Source organism: Protopterus annectens, chromosome 8.part0, assembly GCF_019279795.1.
Source record: "Protopterus annectens isolate FY-2018-M chromosome 8.part0, PAN1.0, whole genome shotgun sequence".
In the NCBI taxonomy this organism is placed as follows: domain Eukaryota; kingdom Metazoa; phylum Chordata; order Ceratodontiformes; family Protopteridae; genus Protopterus; species Protopterus annectens.
The window spans coordinates 774,658,408-774,681,934 of NC_056741.1; the positions used below are offsets into that span (position 1 = coordinate 774,658,408).

Here is a 23,527-nt window from a genome sequence, read left to right on the forward strand (position 1 = left end):
ATGTTAGAATTAACAATTATTTAAAAGAAAACATGCATAATGCAGGGCACTAAAATCTTTACAGTGGCTTGTCTTCTTTTCCATAACAGCATGTGTACCCATGTCATACATGTAGCTCCAGTTTAGACTAAATAGATTTAGCTCCTTCTGCTATGGCCTCTCCTTTTAATGAAACCTCTTCTCAAACCCAACAAAGGTCCTGTAACGCATCCAGCTGGCAAGACTCAATTGGCCCTTTAAACCTTCAAACTGTGCACATAGTTTCTTCATTTCCACTGATGGCCAGAGACCCATCACTACTTTCAAAGGTGATCAAAAATCTTACGACATCTCAGAAACTATCAATAGAAAGATTTACAGCAGTAAGTGGGAAAGGTTTTCTCAATGGGCTTAGATCCGTTTATGGCTTTGGAGCCCACAATTCTACAGCTCTTCCTGATCCAGTCTGTCCACTTCAATACTAGCATTGGTCACCACAGGCAGCATTCAGTGTAGCATCTGTAGATCTTTCCCTAGATCAAACTCTTCCTCCTTTTACAACCATAATGCACCACACTTCCCTCTGTCTCCAGTTCTTGTGTGCCAGTTGAGCAGATGCATCACAGGTCACAACAAGCTTAATATAGTATGCTTTTCTCATTTTTCACACTGAGTAAAACATACTGTTTTTCTTTCTCTTTTTCAAGATAGGTTTTCAGTGAAAATGGTGATGGTTTTAAATTAATGTTAGATTGCTAGTGGTTGTTTACTCCTTTCTTGCTCCTGCCAAAGTTGGCAAGTAACTTAGGCCTTCTTGGCTTAGTGATAAATTGCTTCTCTCTTTCTACAGTTGTGGTATTTTTTTTTTTGTTGCTAGTCATTATAGGGTAAGATTGATAGGAACTCTGGATTCAGAAAGTGCACCAAATGTGACCACAAGTCCCCCCAAGACACACACAAACTGTGTATTGTGGGCCTGGGGTGGACCACCTGAAACCTCCACAAGCTAATCTTTAAAGGGTTTCTTTCCACAGGAAACAAACACAAGGAGAATCATAGGGTTGAGGAGGGCAGGGTGCTCAGAGACCAAGATAGGCTTTTCCCCTCCCTCAAGATAACTAAAAAGTTGGTTTCACCAGATAGGATGGCAAAGGGACTGAGTGCAGCTGTTAAACAACTGTCAATCATTAGTATTTTTGAGCACAAGGTTTCTATCATTCCGAAATTCCTATCTCAAGAAAAGACTAACAGCTTCTCATCAGTGTGGGAATTATCTTGATAACTGAAGTCAAGGCCAACTTTTTCCATTTCAGTTAGGTTGGCTTGGTCCCTTCTAAACCTTTCTTTACACCTGGGCTAGGACATGATGATGAAGTGTTTGGTCAAGGCTCAGACTAAGATGTGAATTCTCTCTTTCCCCTGTGTTTCCTGGGCTGCTAGAGAAGGTCCCCTCCACTCTACATTTGTTGCTTGTTCCAGCAACTTCTTGTGTTGCCAGAGATATGACTACTCACTTTAGCTTTGATGCCTCTATTGGCACCAGTGACCTTAGCAACAGGTTTTTCACTGCTAAGGTTCTGCACCTATCTCCTCTAGGCTTTTGGATACTGGTAAAGGCATTAGCCACCCCTATTGTGCTATTTTCAGGCAGTGTCAAAACAACTAACTTCCCAACATAACAAAATCCTGTCTAGATAAACTCAATGTTCAGCTGCTTAATAGTAGAAGTCTAAACAGGAACCTGCACTCCCTGGAAGCACTCCCCACCTTGGAAGATGATGGCATCTGTGCAATCACTGAGACATGATTCAAAGCTGTGGAAAGTACCCCAACTATGCACAGCTAAAATACCTTCCATACATTCAGACAACAAACTGAGTGTGAAAGAACCAAAGGAGGAGGTGTATCTATCTCGAGACTGGGCAAACAGTATGACTCTCTCGAGCTACTCCATGTCCAATTAACTATAAGCAAAACACTCTACCACATCATTGCTAGCTATATGTCCCTTACCTTGAACCAGAAAAAGCATACCACATACCTGGACTTACTGGAGTCACTTGCCATGCAGTCAAACACCTTGGTCATGAGTTATTTTAACTATCCTTCGACTGGGAAACATACAGTACATGACTACAAACATTCTGGCCCAGAGGTTCTTTGATTCTGTCAGTGCAAATACTCTGGAACAGATGTCAGCACTCTCACAAGGGGCTCAAATGTCTTGGACATAGTACTCACCAACATGGGGGAGCACTGCACCCCCACCAAATGTCATGCCCTTCCTGGTAAGATCAGATCATAAATCAGTCTTTTTCAATGTAATTATAAGTCCAGATACCTCATTAAGCTCCATATAGCTCAAAAATATTTCCAAAACAGATTAGCTCCTGCTAAGTGATGGTATAAGAAGCTTCAAAGCCCCCTCAATCACAGATAACATGGAATCCTATGCAGAGGTGTATGCCAATGCCCTGTATAAGCATTTAAACAGTTGTCTAGATCTGGCTGTACCTGACAGGATTACAATCAGGTCTTGATGCAAAAACAAGCAACACTGGTGAACTCCTAGTATAAACTAATTGTCAAAGAACAAGAGAAAACTGGCTCAGCAGAGGAAGAATTCCCTCGATAGCTTAAACAAACAAATTAGAAATCTTGTAAAGTCCTCCAAAGCTAATTACAAAGCAAACATAGCATCCCTAGCTAAGGATAATCAGTCCAGAATCTGAAAGGGAATGGCCAGTTATGTGCCAAACTGGAAGTGGATGACGCCACCCATAATCTACCAGAGGAAATAGCCAACATCCTAGCTGACAGATTTAGCATAAACCTCACCCCCCTGTCCCCACCAGTCATTCCTGAAAGTATAGCTGCCACCATTCCTTAGTCTATTATCTTAAGGAACAGATTATGTCTGCACCCTCTGAGGCCAAAATCACAGCTTCAGTGAGAACCGATAACATTCCAGGTTGCCTTTTAAATAACTTAAAATATGACCTATCAGACCGACTCATATTCCTGTTTAGCCACAGCCTGCAGACTGGCTATGTTCAGCAGAAAGGAGGACAGCAACAGTAATCTCTCTGCATAATAGGGGGCCATCAACCGACCCTGGGAACTATAGACCCATAAACCTAACTAGCCTCATCTGCAAGGCCATGGAGAGAATCATTATGGGCCTTATCAACAAGGGCATAGGTACTATCCATACTCTAGACCCAACCCAGTTTGGATTTGTTAATGGTAGATCATGCTTGTTAAACATAGTTGACTTCTTCGAAAAAGTCACCAAAGCCCTGGATGAGAGAAAGACAGTGTATACCAACTACCTTGACCAAGCCAAGGCATTTGACACAATACCCACTCAGGTATTAGAGGGAAACTGTCTTAGCTGAGAATTAACCCTTATGTCATTAGATGGGTAGCCAAATGGCTCACCGAGAGGACACATACTGTCAAAGTAGACCTGTCACCAGTGGTGCACCGCAGGGTTCTGTGCTTGGCCCTTTACTGTTTGGAATTTATTTTTCACAATTCCAGGCAAATGTGAGCAGCCTGTGTCTGTCCAAATTCGCTGATGATTGCAAATTGAGTGCAATAATTGCATCCCCCAATGATGTTAACATACTCCAGAAAGGGTTAATGCAGACAAATGACTGGTGCCAAAGCCATGGATTAAAGATGAACACAAAAAAATGCATTATTATTCCCTTTGGAAAAGCTGCCTTCCCTGCTAATTACACTATAAGACAGCACTTCCCTAAGTAGAGACCCAGTGGTACGTGATCTGGGTACACAGGTTGATAGCAATCTGAATTTCGACCACCAAGTTTCCACAGTGTTAAAAAAATCCGTCTGTGTGGCACATCTCATAAGTAAAGGCTTCACTTCTTGATCTTAGGATGTTATAACTCCATTATACTTGGCCCTCATCTGACCAGTAATTGAGTACACTGCTCTCTTTTGCATGTACCTCACCAGACGGCTGCAACAGCTGGAGAGACCCCAGCGTTTTTTCACCAAAAAAATACAGGGCACACAAAATAAGACCTATTCAGAAAAACTGAAATCCCTGACACTGTACTCTGTCTCCTACATGCTGTTAATAGGTGACCTGTGCCTGGCCAACAGTGCAATCTCTGACCCTGCCCTGATGGAAATGCTACACATTCACAAATCAAATTGCACAAAGTCACTTGGTCCAGGGATCTTAACTTAGCTGTGACATGAACAGATCCTGCTGAAGAGATAGATACATCTTCCAGAGACTGCCACTTTCTATGGAACAAGCTCCCAATTCTCATGAAACAGAGCTCCTCCCTGACCCACTTCAAACACAATCTAGCTCAATGGGTGGGTGACAGCATATTTACTCCGGGACGGTGCCCATGTCCCCTATGGACAGAGGCAGTCGGTATTAAGTACCGTAGACTCTTATCTCTGTGAAATTTGCCCAACTAACCACCAACAATTGGGGCAGCTCAGGATAAATATGGCTAGGCTTGTAAGGCCTCTAGGACCATTAGCCTAGTAACTATCTGTGAACTTATGAAGATAAGGTCCTCTACTCTCCCTCAAGGACAGACAGGCTTGGATTAAGGCTTCTTTGGCTGAATCCATCATGGGGGAAATGCACTACAATATGTCTCTATTTAAGGATTCTGAGTGTATGGGTCACTCTGTTAAGTGCATTTATGTCTCTGGGACATTCACCATTAGGACACTGAATTACCTCTGAAAAACTCTGGCAAGTTAAAAAAGTTGCCTCACAGTGATCTGCGTCATACTTTACTGGAAAAACTCACTCATACTCTGCCATAACCTGGTGTAAGGGAAAGGTTAGTTTTTCCTTATATTGCTTTCTTGTACAGTACATTGTTTTATTGCTTTCTTCTGTTTGAGTATTGTGATATATTTTCATTACAATGTCTTTTAATTATTTTTTGTTTTCTATTCTATATTTAAACTGGAAAAAAAACAAAGCTGTGTCTCTTGTGAGTCACACAGAAATTCAATTTTCCCACCTTCTCACCCTAATGCTGTTGTGTTTTTAAATTCACTGTCTCTCTACTTGTTTGCCTCTTATGTTAATTTGGCCTCATAATTCCATTCCTCTCTTCTTTCATTGGCTATTGTTGGTAAGCACAAAATTATAATTTTCTGAAGTCACTTTCCCTTCAACTATTTACATTTTTTGTCCTTTCCACTGTATTCCACAGAGCCAGACTACCAAGTCCCCACCCCTATCCAATGTATCTTGCTCTTAATTAGTGGCTGCCCAGTTAGACTGCTAAAACTTGAGTTGCCCCCTCTTTCATATCTAACGGGTTAGTGCACACTGCATCTCTTAGAATATTAACCCATTTTCCCTATTTCCTTTAAAATCTGCAACATCTGGCCCAAGACCACCAATCATTGGAGAGCCCACATTCTGCTTCTTAGTAGTCATTTTGGGAGTATTCCCTCTGTTTTGTTCCTGGTGAGAGACAAAGCATAGGGATTTTATTTCCTGGAGACTGATGATCATCAGAAACTCTAATAACTGCTTCATAAGAGCCAGCTTAGAATCTGTGGTCCTGTTTTGCTCCTGTGAGGGCATCGATTTGTGACTGTCTTTGGTTGGGCAGTGAGCATCTGTGTGGGAACTTTCTGATTGGTCTGGTTGTTGTTTAATGCATCTGCCAGGAAAAGGCTACAACCACTCTACAGACCCCTGCATTATTTGGGCCAAGACAGTTGATTGCCAAAGAGCCTGTAGCCTGCTTGTCATCATAGGATTAGTGCTGCTGTTTTGCTTCTGCTGAGAAAAGAAGGAAAGGGGCATTGTATCCCAGCAGCGTGAACCCGGGTGAGACAAGGACTACTAGTAGCCAGATAGTAGCCATTGAGGTGATTCCCCGCTATTCATTGTTCATGACAAAGTTAATGCTTTCTGTTCAGTAAGAGATGCTTAATAAATCACCAGAGTCTACTTTACTATTTTCTCCTCAAGTGTTTGGCAGTGCCCTGTATAGAAGCAGGCATTTTAAGTTGACATTTTTCCTGTAAAAGGACCCTTGTAATTTCACCGATACCTAGTTGCACACAGGGCAACTAGTCTGAGCAGTGAAATTGACAGCCTGCAGAGCTGCAAACCAGATACTCCTTACTTTGTTCTGTATTCTCACTGCAACTAGCTAATCCATAAAAAATGAACTGTTGCAGTGGATATGAACTTTCCCACTATCTCCAGATTGGTGGATATGGGCATCTTGGGGCAATGTAGAAATTGCCTCATGTTTACTGACAGCTAGTTAATTCTCAAACAAACTGATAAGGGATGTGAAAGATGTATTTACACAGTATCACTGAAGGCAAAGCTCTCACATAAAAGAACTCCTAATATCAGTCATGTTGTCAGTAGTACACACACTGCAACCATCACGCACAGCACAAAGCAGACACATAGGCCCACATATGCTGAGGCACTTAAATGTAACTTTCTAAACCCCAAAGACCTCCTGGACAAAGCACACATAACAAATGCCCTTAGCACCCTGGAATGCACTCTTTCAAAACAACATCCGCATCAGCACATACAGTCACATCTCATGGTACCTATAATTATAAGCCCATAACACAAGCTATCACACAACCCAACATTCTGGTCATTGGAGGCACCATTGTAAGACATACTGATGTCCCTTTCACCAGGCTAAGGAGAAAAGTATGGTCAGTTGCTATTCAAGGGTAATGATCCACCATATTGCACATGTATTCAGGTCACTGGACCACAGCCTGATACCACTATGACTCAGTCATAGTCCATGTGGGTGTAAATGACTTAAGACATACCTCCCTAGACTATGCGAAGAGAAACATCATGGAGCTATTGGAATATGTATTCCAGGCTGGTATGAGCATTGAGCAGTGTTTTACCTTCTGCAAAGATGATGCCACAATACAACCTGAATATGACTGGTATTAATAATTGGCTTAGTTTCAGACATCTTTTTTTTAAAGGGATGCAATATTTGTCAGCATGGAGGGAGATGGCCAACAGACCACGCTGCTTTGCCAGGGATGGTCTACACCTTTCCCCTTTAGACATTCAAATAGTAGCTAAAATATTGTCCCTCCCCCCTATGTTGTCCTTTTTAGGCAATGCCAAACTGAAAATACTTCCAACATAGCAAGTAAAAAACAAGAAAATCTAAAGGTTACTGCTCAGTGCTAGGAGGCTAAACAAAAAACTTCACTCCCTACAAGCTTTCCTCACCCTAGAGAATGCTGATGTCTGTGCCGTCTCTGAGACATGGTTTCAAGCCATGGAGATCACGCCAGTAGTTCTAACTTTCTCCACCATGGAGTTACAGACTCAAACTGGGGACTACTGACTGCACCTGGTTCTGTCCTTGGGAATTTTGGAGAACAATGAGACGTCACAGATTGCATGTGATGATGATGATTGATTATACTGATGATAAGTAGTCCCAATTTGAGCCACTGCAAGCACAAGTCTTCATAGGCTGTCACTTGAACAAAGTGACTAAAAAACTTTGCCTCACAACACAGTGAATTTGGTCCTTACAGGCAGCAGTTCAACTTTTTATCCCATTATGCTACAGTGGCAGCCTTGATTCTCAGGGTATTGGGACTAATGATAACAACCATTTATACAGATTCCTTTGCAAGGTTTCTTAACAGAGTTCTGTAGTGGATCCTAAGAGTTTAGTGTTCCCAGATAACAGGTCCTCTTTGACAAACCAAGCATTTTTTTTGTGTCTGGCACATATACCTCCTATGGCAGCTACAAGACAACAATCTGATAAAGTACTGCCTTCTCCCCTCCTCTTACCACTGTCACAGTTACTACAGATGTGATGGCCCTGAAGTAGGGACATGGAAAGAACATGAGGCCTCATTGCACATAAATGCCTGGAGATGAGGACAGGCTCCCTTTCACTGCAGATTCTTCAGGATCTCCTTCCCCAAGATGTAATTGCTACCTGCTCCAACAATATGTTGATGGTAGTTTACATAAACAAACATGGCTATCCAGGTCCTAACCTTGTGTTTGGAGGTCATGAGACTATAGAAAAGGACAATGAACTGAAATTGTTTTTTGATAGCAGTGGACATCCTGGGACAAGCCAACTCACTATCGGACAGGCTCAGCTGATATTAACTCATGCTACATGAGTAGTCCTTCAGTCAGACAACAGCTTGCATGAGCTTCTGCTGTTGGAGAGAGCCCTGCTATGATCTTTTTGTATCCCCAGCCAACTCCAAGTGCAGCAACTTCTTTTCCCTAATCCCTATATAGGAGTAGATGTCACAGGATGCTGTTTATTACCACTAGTCTCTAGGGACTGCTGTATGCATTTCCACCCTTTATGATGATCTTAAAATTTCTGCAAAATCTCAAGATGTTATTTCTTTGTCTGTCCCATAGAGGGCAGCCTACCACCCATCTCAGACACTTTATCTCCACCCCCTCTCACTTTCTCAATTGTTCTACCATCACTGCTCAGGTTTTTGTACCATACAGAAGGCCCAGGTTTATCACCTTACTTTTCAGCTTCTTTACATTTTTTCTGTCATACACTGCCCGACACTCTAACAGTTGGCTGCAATACTTCTGATTCTAGCTCTGACCTCCTCATGCAGACTTTCCTTTTCCTGAATCATCCCTTCCAACAACTTGAAGTTGTTAATCTTTCCCACTATTTTCCCTTCTATCTCAAATTTCATCTGCTTCAGAGACTGTGACATCAACTTTGACCACCATATGTCTACTGTGCTGAGTAAGGCATTCTACATTGCTCACCTGATTAGCAAAGGTATCGCCTCAAGAGCAAAAGAGGGATTTTTCTTTTTTGACTCCTTTTGTTTTGTATGTTGTAGCCCTAGCCTTCCCCGTTCTATTTTCCCTGTTTTTATTTTTTCCTTTACCTTCTCCTTTCAGGTGTTTAGCCTCTATTTTTCTTTTCAAGGTTTAATTGTGAGTGAGTAGTAGGAGTACTATCCTCGTGTGTTTTATTCTATTTTAGGTAAATTATTTGTGTGTTATAAGATTTTAACTTGATGTGTTGTTCCCAAGAAGTTACATAAGGTCAATTTGCTCGAAAAGATGTCTCCGACATTAGGTCACACTTGGATTTTATTGCCTGGGAAAGTTCCCCACCTGCAGCAGGACTCAAAGCCTTGTTTTAGCCTTTGCCTCCGCCTTCTCCCTACAGGACTCTTGTGCTGCTTGTTTTGCAGGGGCTTAAAGAGTCCTGCAGGAGAGAAAAAATAAGCTCATTTTGAGGGCCCTTATTGCCCAGTGGAGAGCTAACGGGCCTCGAAAATCTGCGCGAAACTTGCAAGCTCGTCCCCTTCAAACCGAGATCGGCCCCGTCGGGTGCTGTATCCTCTCCGCGGGTCGAGGATCTTCGGCTCAGGAGCCGATCCTTATCCACACCATGACACATTCCTTCGGGTCGAGCCATCGAGCTGGCGGGTCTGATGAAGGATCTTGTCGGCTCCGGCTGGAGCGAAGAGAAATTGTCTCATGGCTCCCATTCAAGCCATCGGCAGAAGCCCATTGCTCCTCGAGCCGATCCATCTCCGCCGGCTCTTTCCTCGATCTTATCTCACCGGTGGCGGCTAAATCGATATGACCCCCAGATCTTCACCGGAGATCAATGAAATGCATTGGCATTGACATGCAGGTTCCATAATCCATCCTTTTGTCCCACTTTTCGGCTCCACAAAAAGGCTCCTTCGACTGCTTACAGGAGTCAATGGCCGAGGCTCCTCGACTCCGCCGTGACCTGACCCCAAAGGATCCTTTCCGAGCGCCGGACGCCTTCGCGACTCGCCGGAGCCATCGGAGCCGGAGGGATCCCGGCGTCGCCTCACTCGCGGGCCGGAGGGGCGCAGTGGCTCGGACCCTGATGGCCATCTGCGATCTCTGGCTCTGGCGCTTGATGGATGGAGCCCCGACAACTGCCCTTCTCTTCCTTCCTAGCTGAGGCCTTCGGTTCTCCATCTATCTCTTGGAGCTTTCGGGAGCCTACGGGGTGACCTAGATCGTACGGAGGAGAGTCGGCTGCCCTGCCGGTATGGGCGGTCTGTTCGCTCTCTTCCTCTGAGTACCTTGGGCCTAGCCAGCCGTCTCGTCTCTCTCCACCCGGTGATGAGACGACCCTTGATCCCTTTTATTGGGCTCCCGCTCTTTCGAGGCTTCTCCCTCGCCTCGTTCTATGCCCCTCGCAGGTCTCTGGCTCAAGGACCCCGAGGTGAGTTCACTACATCAGCCCTGCTTAGAATCAGCGGTCAGGGGTGGATGGCTTTCCTCTGTGAGAGGATGTCTCATTCTCATTTTCTGTTGCTCATTTTAACAGCATCCTTGAAATCCCTCCCTTAACTCCCTCCCTCTCCTCAATCGAATAGTATACCTAGAGGCGCTCGGATCACCCTCCTCCTGATCACCCCCCCTCCAGACTACTCCCCCTGGCGGAAGTAGTGGCTCGGGAAGGGGATGGCCCTGGATGTGGAACCCCTCTGGGGACAGTCTTCCTTCCAAATTTGAGCTCCTTCAGGAGGCCCTCAGGATGCCAGCCCTTTAGCTTCAGATGGCCGGGTGGCTGCTGCCACCAAGAAGGAAGAAGTTGATCCTTGAGTACCTGTTCATCCTCCTAATAAGAATCTAGGACTATGGATCCGTCTTGAAGGCGACCCTTTTCAGGTTGGGACTCTGAATTCTGAAGCTGAACTATCTCACCCACTCACCTCTCTCCCAAAGAGATGTTATTGGGAGTCAGTTCCTCAGGATCAGATCCGCAGCTGCTGGGGCTCAAGACAAAATTTCCTCACAGCTAGGAATTTATCCCCATTGATGCCTCCTGGCTCCCGGGTAAATTTATGCAGCATCCTGGGAGCGAGAAAGAAGAGGCACACAGCACATCTCAAGGCTTATGGGCCACGCTGATGGTGATCCGCTTTGTAATTTTGCAGAGCTTTGAATCTTTCCTCACACTCCCTTCGACCCAGCTCGGGGCTCTCAAGTCCTCTCCTTTGAGACTATGCAGACAGGATGGCAAGACTCTTCAACAGACTGGAGTCCATTGAGTCCTCACCTTCTAGACCGCCTTTAAAAGGAGTCCAAGGGGGAAAAAATGTGGTTACTTGAAATCCAGGCGGAGTCGGGCCTTGCGAACAAGTCAATTTACCCCCAGAGAGGCAGGGGGGTATTAACAGTTCCTAGAGGCCCCAGAGGCAGAGAAGAGTGAGTCCACAGGAGCAGACCTTTTCGCACAAACACAAACCCAGATTGGATCCCAGAGCTGCTGGGTCTGTAAGTCAGCTTGAGCAAGTCGGGGAAGATTCCCGATGGTCAGTTGTGTAGCCTGGCTTTCCTTTCCATTAGTATGGGTACAGTCAATCATATCCGTGTAAGCAGTCTTCCCAATTTCAAACCCAACAAGCAGACAAGAACCCCTTCCAGACGTTCCACCTGGGTCTAGGGAGGGAACTAGGCTAGAAAAACTGTAGTTAAAGAACTAACAAGCAGAGATCCAGGGCAACCCTTAAACCAATTAGGATCGATTTTTACAGCAGACCAATTAGGATTCCAATTTACTCAAGGTTCCTTTTAGGTTCCAAAAGAGAGGGGACTGGAGGTTTGTAAAGAAAGAGAAATTCCGTAACTGCTTCAAATGAAGATCAATCTCTACCTTTTCTGGCCAAAGTCCATTGGATTTGCCAAGCATCTTCAGTGCCCAAGTGCATCACACAAACAGGCAGGCGTGCAGAATCACAGGATTCCCTGCTGTCCACCAGAGGTAGTCATTTCAGGGCCCACCCCCCTTGGGACTACAGGCCCCCCCAGAGTGTTTATATTTCCAATGCCCCATGCCCTACGCCAAGGATCGAGACGGTCACATAGGATTCCAGGTCCATATTCTTCCAGGTGTTTCCATATTTAACTCACTGGCTCCAGGCTCCACACACCCAATCACACCTTCTAAGTAATTAATTGCAGTTAGGACCTAAAAAAATCGCCGAAAAATTAATATCTTGTATAAAACCTTGTATCCTTGCTTTTATATTATCGCCTTTTACTACCTTAATTTTCGCACCGCAACTGACCCAAGGATTGCACATATCAGGATCACGTCCGCTGAATGGCATTTCAAAAAAAATTCAGGTCAAAAAAAAGTGCTCTACGTTGGTCTTATGGCGCGCTGGCAACGCTTTTCGCTTAGCCGCACACATGCGCCCTGCTTTTGGATGTTATCTACTTCCCAATGGCTTCTTCAAGCGGCCCATTATTCACCCAATGGTCCTTCTCTTGCTGTAAACAACCAGGTTGATGGATATCCTCCAGCAGAATCCATCGGCCGTGGCCGCGCTCCCTCCCTTCCTTCCATCCCACGGGTTATGGATGCCTCCTGATCGGGTGGGGGTTGCCACGGCATAGGCAGAATGGTCCATGGCACTTGGCAACCTCACGGCATAATGGCTGCACATAACCCCACGCTGAACCTGCAGTGCTTTTAGCGCGGTAGCTTCTGGAGATGAGAGCTTGCTTTTAACGTTGCAAGCTTTTCAAACGACAAATGGTCCATGTTCAAGTTTGGTACACAAACAAAATGCGGCGGAAAGTCTATCCAATAAACTATGTCTGACCTCTCTCAGACTTCCACTCCTCGAGGTCTCAGACTCTGGCAATGGGCGATCTCCTCATAGTTTGGGCACTGATAGCACATCCAGAAATCCAGCGACATTCTCAGAGCTTATTCTTCCTGCTCATCTACGGTCTCACCTCACACAGGTCTCAGAGGAAGATTTTCAGAACTGATTTTTTTGCTGCACCACCTTTTTGCAAAACCCCCTTTTTCTAATCCCCGAGGCCTCTCTCTTCCTCCCCCTCCCAGGCTCTCCCCTCCCCAAGGGCCCCCCTTCCCCATGACTTCCCTTAAATTTTGATACCTCTTCCGCTTTTCCCTCCTTTGACACCTTTCAGAAATCAACTAATTTCTTGAGATAAATTGGCCAGGACAGCCCCCAAATTTGGCCTTATTGGCCCGGATGGCATGGTTTTACATCGTTACCTATTGGCACAGAAGATGACTGACCTGGTTCCGTTCCAGATCTTCTACCACACCAGTTCCATCTGCACCAATCCATACGCAATCTCTCAACCTCTGCTCCTGCTGCTCCACTTCTCCTGTTCCGGTTCCATCCCAGGCTCTTAATCTTCCTTCTAATCTCATTGGGTCACTATGAAAGGTAGCTTCCCTAGAAAGATCACCAGAAAAATCTACACTCTTCAATGGCTGGCTGCTCCTAGGCAAAAGCTAAGGGACATAGATCCCTTTGACTGTACATCCCAATTCATATCTTCTTCTACGCTTCTATTTCAATTCAGGGCTTCTTCTTCTACTACAGTGCTTTTCACATAGGCCCTTCCAAATTTTCACAGGCTATATTTTTTCGACCACAAATATCATTATTCACACCTCTCTGGCATTCCCAAGAGGTAGGTTTCTTTTTGACCTGCGGGGCAGAGACCCCCACACAGTGATGCCTAAATTTAGTTTATCATCTTGATTCTTCCTCTCCTGTTTACCGGTGCTGCCTGTTCTCTTTCTAATTCTTTTGGAAGACACACTTCTTCTATTGCTTCACCGGCAGCTGTATTGTCTCCCCAGCTTTATTGCTCTCTCTGTGTCTGGGTATCCTTTCCGTAATTCACAAAGATAAGAACTAATCTAAGATCTCATACTAGTATCTACCAAAGTATTAAACTAACTAAATTGGGAAACCTTACCATCCTTGATCTCCCCGAATATTTCCCGAACATTGATGATATAGAGCCCTGAGAACCAACTGAGATCGAAGGCTGGACCAATAGAAAGTCTGACCAACTTTTGACTGTCATATGCGAAGATACCGTAACTCCTTCCAGTGCAGACAGTTGGAAGGACTCCCCTTTCTCTAAAGTTACTTTATCTAGGTGGCTGTCTATTTAGATCATTTATCATGCTTCACTTATCCCTAAAGATTTTCAACCATTGGCTCTAGCCCAATCTATTCTAGCCCTAGCTCTAGCCTAGCTCTACCAGCTATTCCACCAGCAGCCCACACACTATCTGTGCAGGCCACCACTCAACCCTCCTCATACCTTGTCCTCTCCAGGCAAAAGCTGTTCCAGAGAGATAAAGAGCAAGATTCCACTGTTCACTCCAGATAGAGGTGCTGAGGACACGAGGACCTAGGACACAGTCCTGAGTCTGATCGATCAAGGCTAATTTACATTTTAGAATTGTACCTATATGTATAGCCCATAACGGTTTACCATTAGTCTCCATGTTACTTGCTTCTTCGCCTCAATTCTCCCCCTACTTCCCTAGTCAGACTCAGAACCGAGATTATTAATATTTCTATTAGGTTTGTACATTCATTATGGCCCTTTGTTATATATTAGGTAGACATTTGCTACAGTTATATGATACATACCATTTGGTTTCCTTCTTTGTTTGGAGAAAGTTTCTGCTATTTCTTTTTAGCTAAGAATCCAGGCAATGAAGCCTCATGCATCAGGGGATATAAAGGGTTGCCTGAGCTGGTAAAAAAATAGCTCGAGCGAAGTGTGCGAGAGGGAGCCGAGGGATCGGAACCCCCATCATCCAAGAGAGAAAAGCGAGAGAAGACAACTAACATGGAACGTTATGGTAGGTACATAACTTCTAATTATAACTCTTCCTTACTCATCCCTCATCAGGCCTATTATTGAATTTAATGTTCAGACACCTGCAGCAACTTGAGAGACCTCAGAGATTTCTAACTTAGAAAATTCAGGGTCCCCAGCACTTGTCTAATATGGACAGACTGAAGTCGCTATCACTGTACTCAGTAGCGTATAGAGTACTTAGAGGTGACTTATGTCTGGTTTATGGCTCCAACATCTGCTCTGACTACCTCGGTGCTGTCTGAGCCTGAGGGGTCTAGGAGACGACGCTCTCCGGTCGGGTCTGGGGCTATAGTCAAATCAGACAGTCATTGGATCTGATTTTACCTCTCGGAGCCTTGGCATGGCTGAGCTCGGCTTCTACATCAGCTTTGGAGCCAACTGCCATGGCTCCGGGGAAGCCTGCTGATTCTTCGGAGCCGGGGGTTTCCTCAGATCATGGACAGAGGGCTTTTGAGGGGATGAGGAGAGTGCTGTCTCCATGAGCAGCTCCACCCTCAGGTCCTGTAATTCCTTCCTAAAAAGCACCGGTGTCAGTTTCAGTGCAACTAATCTCACATAGGCATGTTTACAGGGCTATCTCTGACCGAGATCTAATGGAAATGATGCACATCCATAAGTCATATAGGACTAGAGTTACCTGTTCCAGGGACCTCAATCTAACCTGCGACATAAACAGGACCTGCTGAAGATATAGATAAATCTCTAAGAGGTTGCCACTCCTCTGGTATAGGCTTCCAGTCCATATGAAGCAGAGCACCTCCATGAACCCTGGATGACTGTATGGGAAACCATAAATTTCTGCCAGGGATTGCCCCGGCTTCTCTCCTGGACATGGGTAGCCTTGCTAGAAAAACCTTAGGTATAGACAATATCTTTCATCTAGTATTATACTGGGATTTAATGGCTAGGCTTGTAAAGACCCTTGGGTCAAAAGCCTAGTAACTCCTGTGGACCTGTGAAGCTATTTCACTCATTTGCTGCCATGACAATTATGTTAAATGCACTCAGTTTCATTCCATGTGCATTTAGTTTTGTATTCCATTTCCCTATCATTTGCTTAAGTACCTGTTCAGAGTTTGCTTGTATTGCCATTTGCCGCATCATTTGTATACAGCAGTTTTGTTGATTTGTCCACTCCAGCCTGTTTGCTAATGTAGTTCATCACCACTATGAACTGTAGTGAGCTCTGAGCTGAACCCTTATGCACACTCACTCGAACTGAAAATCCCTGCGTGAGTCCAAATACTGTTCATACTTCGTCATCGGGCCCTTGTAAATAGTCTGCACCAATCCCACCAATGTTTTGGGGACTTTGAACCATTGCAAGACTTTCCAAATTAGCTTTCTTGAGATCTTGTCATATGCATTTTCCAAGTCTAGGAATGCCCACTTGGACTCTTTCTTCATCTTCAGCTTCTTCTCTGCTATTTGTCTCTCTGCATAGTTTGGGTTGATTGTGCTGCATCCTTATCTGAATCCAAACTGCTTATCTTCTATCTTACTTTCTATTTTTCCTGAGTATTAATGTCACCCCTCCAGCACTTTCATGTAATGTGACAGCATTTAGATAACTCTGCACTGCCCACAGTTGTGAATGTCCCTTTGTTTTTGTATAGTGGTACTATAAAACTTATTCTCCAGTCATCCGGGATATGTTTTTCTCACAATACTGCTGTGAGTACCCTCAGGAGTACCTTCCCCTAACTGACACAACTTCTTAATCATATCTACATTGACTATGTTCAAGCCTGCTGCTTTCCATGACTTCATTTTCCTTAGTGCTGTTCTTACTTCTTATAGGGTGAGTCCTTATTCCTCTTTAATTGTAGACTGCTTATGAAGCTGTACAGCTTATGTGAGTATTTCTTCATTCAGAAGCTGCTACAAGTACTCCTTCCATCTGCCGCTGATGTCCTGTGAACTTATGAACAGGTTGCTGCTGGCATTCCTTATGAAGGGTGTCTGATGACTGTCTTCTTTCTGTCTTTGCCTTGCATCCTGATGTTTTCTTTATGCCACAAGGTAAGTCTGTTTCCAGAACATAGTATAATGCCTGTTAGGCAACCAGTATTCCTTCTTAGCCTGGTCCACCTTTTCTGTTATCCACTTTTTTCCTGTACTTGTTTTTAGTTTTGATAAATTGTTGGACTTCTGCATTCCACCACAGAATTTCTTATATAACATATATCCATACCTGGCTAGGATGTATGTTTGTTGTATAATCTTCACACATGCATTTTTGAGATGATTTCTTTCGTCTTTGCCTTCACCTATTTCCTCTTCTTACTGAGGTGCTAGAACCTGAGTAACACTTAAAGTGATAGAATTTTGACTTCAGGCAAGTAATAATGTCTATCCTAATTGAAATTTGTGAAATGTTATCAGTCATCCCACCTCTGTCCCCCATTACTAATGGCTTTGTCTAAATTTCTGGTTCTAACAGGTTGAGAGGTATGATTGCTGTCACCTTCTTCCTCTGCACCAGTGACTTAAACCCCCACAAAATCAAAGCTTCTTCGGAGGTGAAAGATTCACGTTAAGCATCTCCAACCCACTCTCCAAAGACTACTCCATCTTTGGAGTCTCCTCAAAAGATTCAAAAGAAATTGGATCTGAAATAGAAACAGTCAGACCTCACGTCCATAGATCCAACAACTATTCATACTAAATATTGAAGAACCCGGTCCCTAGGGTTCACTGTAGAGCCTGTTTCTCCTTGGCTCCATCCCCTTTGCTATAGGGAACTCGGAGGAGAGAGCCTCAGCCCCAGTCCACCACTTTTTCCATAAGATCCCCAAGGACCCTTTCAGAAGCCAAAGTGGATAGGATGATGAGGAAGTTCCTCAGAGCACAGATTCAGATGGGGGATATCCTGGCTCCATCTCCCATCCTATCTGTGAGCCTCCCTTCTACTTCTCTTGCAGTGATCCCAACTTCTCTAATGAAACACATGGTTTTGAAGCCCTCAGATCTGGGAGATCTGAGAGTGTTTACAACTGAACTCCACACTTTTAATATAAAAAAAATAAAAATATGTAAAACGAACAATACTCGTGAAGCACTTTTCGTCTGGCTTAGTAGCCAGACTTCATCAGACAAACCACAGATAAAATTCATGCCTTATATAATGAATGACACACCCTCCCTTCTGTTTAATTGCAAGTTAATTACTTAATTGATCAACTCAAAGGTCACACCAAACCAACTTTTTTTCTTTTTTCTTCTTTTGTTTTCTTCATACAGAAACATCCTAACAATTCTTGCATGAGCAACTACATATAATTAAAACCTTTATATCCAACAATAAACATAATGTCTGCAGTAGGAAATACATTCTAAAAATTATGTTTGTTAAAAAATTATTATATAAAAAGTTATCTAGACAAGTGTATGTATACATCCTTCATAATATACATAAAATCTGCTCATGTCAATTTCTTTTATTACTAAATGTAGCTCAAAAGGGCTGTCTCATCTAGACAAACTTCTTAGTTTTAAAATACAAGTTATATATGTTACTTTATTTAGACCTGGTGGTCTACTTGCATCTAAATGGAGCTGCCATAACAGTTCATGCTTTTCCAATACTACCTAGTAGGGGCCCCCTCTAGTGTCAGGTACAACTTGTCCGATAATTCTAAAGAGAAAGGTATGATCAAGATACCTAGCACAATGCCTAACTAAGGTATTCTCCACTTTTCCTTTATTAATGTTGTATATGTGCTCATATACTCTTTCTCTGAGCTTTCTGTTGGTTTTACCAATGTAGAATGCTGGACAAGTTTGGCACTGAGCTAAGTACACTATGGATTTTGAGTTACAGTTAAACCTTCCAACAATCCTGTAGGTCCTGTCCCTCACCAAAAAAGTGGTCTCAGGGCCCATAAATTTACAAAAGTTGCATGAGTCACATTTAAACATACCTGGCGTTTTGTATGCTTTGTGCATGTGCCCCTTCAATATAGCTTTCATGTTCCTACCCCTCTTGAATATCAAGGTTAGTTTGACACCAGTTTTTTTCTTCAAGTGCCTTGTCAGTGAGTAGGAGGTTCCAATTCCAATACAAAATGTTCTTAATTCCATAAGCATCTATACTAAAATGGGTAATAAAACTCACTGAGTAATCTCTTTGTTGTATATTCTATAAAATAGCATCATACCCCATTCCCATGGTGTCTGAAGTGTTGTCGTAGGAGGATTCTAAACGTGTCACTCCCATGTCTCCCACCTGATGTGTACACAAAATGGGTTTATATAACCCTTTTCGTCTTTTATATAGAACTTCATGTAAAAATTCCAAAATTAAAGTTTCAGGATATCCTCTGTGGAGAAACATGTTTTTCAAGAATTCACATTCTGTTAGAAATTTATCCACCTCAGACACCATTCTTGCTGATCACACTAACTGGCCTTTTACAACAGATCTTTTCTGGTGGACTGGGTGTGAGCTAGTAAAATATAGTAGGGAATTTGAGTAAGTTTCCTAACGATAGATTTTAGCAACATATTGTTTCCCCACTTTGTCTTTCCCCAATTCCACATCTAAGTAGGCAATCTTATCTTCCTGAAAGTTGCTAGTGAATTTTCAAAAACTAGTAGTATCATTGAGTGTTCTTAAGAATTGTTCAGCATCAGTACTGTCCCCTTCAAACATTAAAAAAATGTCATCTACTACCTAAAGACAGGCCACACTGGTGCAAAGTAGTCCCTGTTGATGCTGGCACAGAACTCTACTGTCCATCCCTGGAACAGAGAGTCCAGGGCTTTGAACAGATTTGGAAAGCATGTTTTTGCCTTAGCGACCTTTGCCTTATTGTTTCTGAAATACTTGGCACATTTCAAAAGATTACAATGACATTTGGCTAAAGAACTTTCCGAATCTCTCTCAAGTCCATTTCCATGGAGGACTACAAGAAGTCTTCTTCACAACTAGTCACTCTCTTATCCATCTCTAATGCATCCGTGAGGCTAATTTCCCATGATGCAGAAGGTACCTCATGGGTGGCTGGATCAGGCATAGCCATTGGGAGACACTCACCTATGTGACTTTGTGGAGCCTTTCAAGTCTACTTTCATCAATCCTTTTGATGGAAAATTTTGTTTGGCCCTACTGTAAAGAAAATGCTTTCCTGGAGTGAACAGGACTGAAAGTCTGCCATAGTGATACACTTTTCTACCCCTCAATGATCCTTTTCCAGGAATCAAAGAGGAGGCAAGAAAACATGGTTCCATAAGTCTCAGGGTCCTTTCCAGGATTCATGGAGAAATAACTCCCTCAGGGGCAGAGGGTGGAATTCAAATGGAAGATGCCATTCTCTCAGCAGAGTAGGCCCGCAAAAGCAGGGTTTCCGAGATTTTTTTTGGATAAACCCTTCCAGCACTCCTGAAAGGTTGCCCAGCTGCTCACGTCTGGAGGCAGTAAGTGGGCACTTGTCTCTGCACTCAGACACCTGGGCATCAATAACAAAAGACTCTTGGGTGCTAAAAATCATATCCAGATGTTATTACATACCATTTTTCCAGATTCCCCCAACAAAAAGAAAAAAAGCTTCCTGACATCTCACCCAGTCAGAGGGAGACAGCAGCTCAAGAAATTCAAAAGCTGCTAGACAAAAAGAGCCATCCATGAGGTCCCTCCAGATCAGAAAGGATTCAGAACTTACTCAAGATTCTTTTTAGTGCCACGAAAACTGGGCAACTGAGACCAGTTCTGGATCTAAGCAAATTAAATCAATTTGTGAAGAAGTCAAAATTTCAAATAGTCATGGTTCAGTCCATTCTGACATTTTTTCACAAGCATGATTGGATGTGCTGCACCGATCTTCAGGATGCATACTATCGCATTAAGATGAACAGATGATCCTGAAGATTTCTGTGCTTTCAGCTAGGGTCCAGTCACTATCAGTTCAGGGCACTGCCCTTTCATCTCACCACAGCCCCCACGGTGTTTACCAAATGTATGGCAGTTGTACCAGCTCACTTGAAACTGCTGGTATTCCGAGTGTTTCCATACCTAGATGCCTGGCGTCTCATGACCCCAACCACGCATCTCCTAGAAGAATCCAGGGACTACTTGCTTCAGTTATGTCAATCAATAGGCATCTCAATCAACATCTGCAAATTTCATCTTCAACATGATAAGAGCCTGGGGTTCATAGGTGCCCAGCTGAACACAGTAAGTTAGATAGCCTCTCTTCTACCAGATCGTGTAAGGATAATCAGGTACCAGGGTGGAGTAAATGATTGTACACCCTTCTCCCCCAGCCAGGCTTGTTCTTCAGGCCCTAGGGTCAGTGGTAGCTGCCATAACTTTAGTTCCCTTGGCCCAGTTTTATATGCGCATTCTTCAATGAACCCTATCTGTTTAGTGGTCAATTCTTCCTCATCCCTTGTCCTTTCCAATCAAACTCACTTGAGTATGGGAAGACCAACTACGTTGGTCGATACAGTCAGATGAAGTTTTTCTAGACCTTCCACTCGTACTTTCACTCCCAGTAGCCATGGTAATCATGAATGCCTTCCAACTTGGGGGAGGGGGGCATTTCTTGAGATGGACAGTCAAAGACACGTGGTTCCCAGAAGAGATCAATTCATATATCAATGTCCTAGAGATGAGAGTGGTCCTCCTAGAATTGCAGGCCTTTCAAGATGTTCTTCAACTTCAGAAAATTGTGATACAAACTGACAACATGTCTGTGGTTTGGTAAATAAACAGAGGTGAACTCAATCTTATCTCCTTTGCTAAGAGGTAATGAAAGTGTGTCAATGGTTGATCTCCTCCAACCACTTTCTTATGACAAAATGCATACCAGGGAAGTCCCAATGTTCTAGCAGACAAACTCAGCAGGTCCATTCTGATACCTCATGAATGGTCTCTCAATAATTCAGTGCTGGAGAGGATTTTCTGTCATTGGAGCCAACCTCGCTGCAACCTCTTTGCACCTTCCCACAACAAGCGCAGCAGGTTCTTTGCCCTAATTCCCCCTCAGAGGGAGTCACCAAGAGTCCATGTTTGGCCCTCCAGTTTCTTTATGCTTATCCCTCAATATCTCTAATTCCCAAATACTTACAGAAGGCACTTTGGTTGAAAAGTACGGTTATCCTCATTGCCCCCTTTTGGCCTTGTCAAATGTGGTTCCCTTTTCTTTGGTCTCACCTTTGTTATCCACCACACTCGACCACAGTCCGGACCTGTTTTCTCACCTCTCCAGGATGGTTCATCTGGACATTCTAGGACTCAAGTTGACTGCATGGTTTCTCCAATTCCAGAGAACTAGACAACCCAGGTTTTCTTCCCCAGCCCGACAGATACTTCTACCTTCCCACAAGGCCTCTACAAGGATGATTTCCAAAAGTAAATGGAAAAGATTCTCTATTTGAGCTCTACAGAAGGAATTGGACCCCTTCATTGCCCCTATTTCTGCAGTTTGAGAATTTGTAACATCTATTTTTCAAAAAGGAGCTAGTTTTTCTACTATCAAGGTGCAATTAGCAGCCACATCTAATTTTCACTTGGAGAAAATGCTTCCTCATTTACATGTGCATGGCTTTTCTAAAAGGTAATTTCTTGCTTAGACCCCAAGTGAAGGATCTATCACCTCCCTGGGATTTGACAGTCATGCTGCAAAGGTTAACTCAGAAATCCTTTGAACCATTGGCTAAGTTTTTTTTTTCCATGGAGAACAGCTTTTCCAGACTCTCTCTTCCAAATCTTATCTTATTTTTCACAGAGACAGAGGTACCTTAAGGACCAACCCATCTTTTATGCCTAAAGTAGCCTCTGAAATGAATACTAATCAAGCCATTAATTTGTCTATTTTCTTTCTCAACTTTGCTAACAAAGGAGAATACATGCTCCATCTTTTGGATGTACATATTCAACTACATTTTTATCTTCACAGAACAAAAGATTTCAGGAAGTTTGACAATTGTTTGTCTCCTTTTCCCCAAATTGGGCTCACCAGTTTCTAAAATTACCCTGGACAAATGGCTTACTGATTGCATTTCCTTTGTGTACAGTCAGCAAGGTCTGTACCTACCCAGGCCACCTAAAGCACATTCCACCAGGTCTATGACTACCTCTTCAATGTTTTGGTGTATAACTTCAGTTACAGATTTGCACAGCAGCTACCTGGTCTTAAGCTCATACCTTTATTGCTCATTATAAATTGGATTTGACTTCCAGTAGCAGAGCTGCCTTTGGTTCTGCAGTACTCCAGAATATCCTTGCATGACGGCCACCCAAGCTCCATGTAGGTGGGAACTCTGTTACAATCATTGAGGAATGAATGAAAAGGACAACATTATATTTAAAAGATATATACTCACTATAACTATGCATCTTATTTGTCCATTTTTCATTCTTCCTCAACTCCCCACCATCCTTCCCCTTTCTTATCATCTCCAGAAGTGACCATGTGGTTATCATGGAATCTCTGTTCCAGGTTTGAGCCCCAGTTCTGTTACTACTATTCTTACTTTGACTATGCTTAGGATTAATTACTCCTAGGGCCATACCTCTCAACCTCTTAGAGCAAGAAATCTGGACAAAGCCATAAATAAAAGTGGAACAAAGGCTCAAAAATAGGGACACTTTTTAAATATTGCTCTAACAAACTTTGTTGATAGAATAACAGATTTTGCATTAGCATGGATTTTCATGGTCTGAAACTCAAATGTCTGTCATTATTGTCTAACTTCAGTCTTTAATTATTTGTCAATAATTTGCCAGATAACCGCAATTTTATGAAAAATGGACCAAAAATATGAGGCAAAAATCTGGGCATTGTACATAAATCTATGCAGTTGAGAGGTATGCCT

At 43.3% G+C, this 23,527-nt stretch overlaps 1 protein-coding gene across 1 annotated transcript in view; it reads left to right on the forward strand.

Annotated features, from left to right (window-relative positions):
• LOC122808344 (ADAMTS-like protein 2) overlaps nt 1–23,527 on the forward strand; it is a 1,521,014-nt gene that overhangs the window by 1,115,693 nt on the left and 381,794 nt on the right. The gene's annotated exons all lie outside the window — the stretch shown is intronic.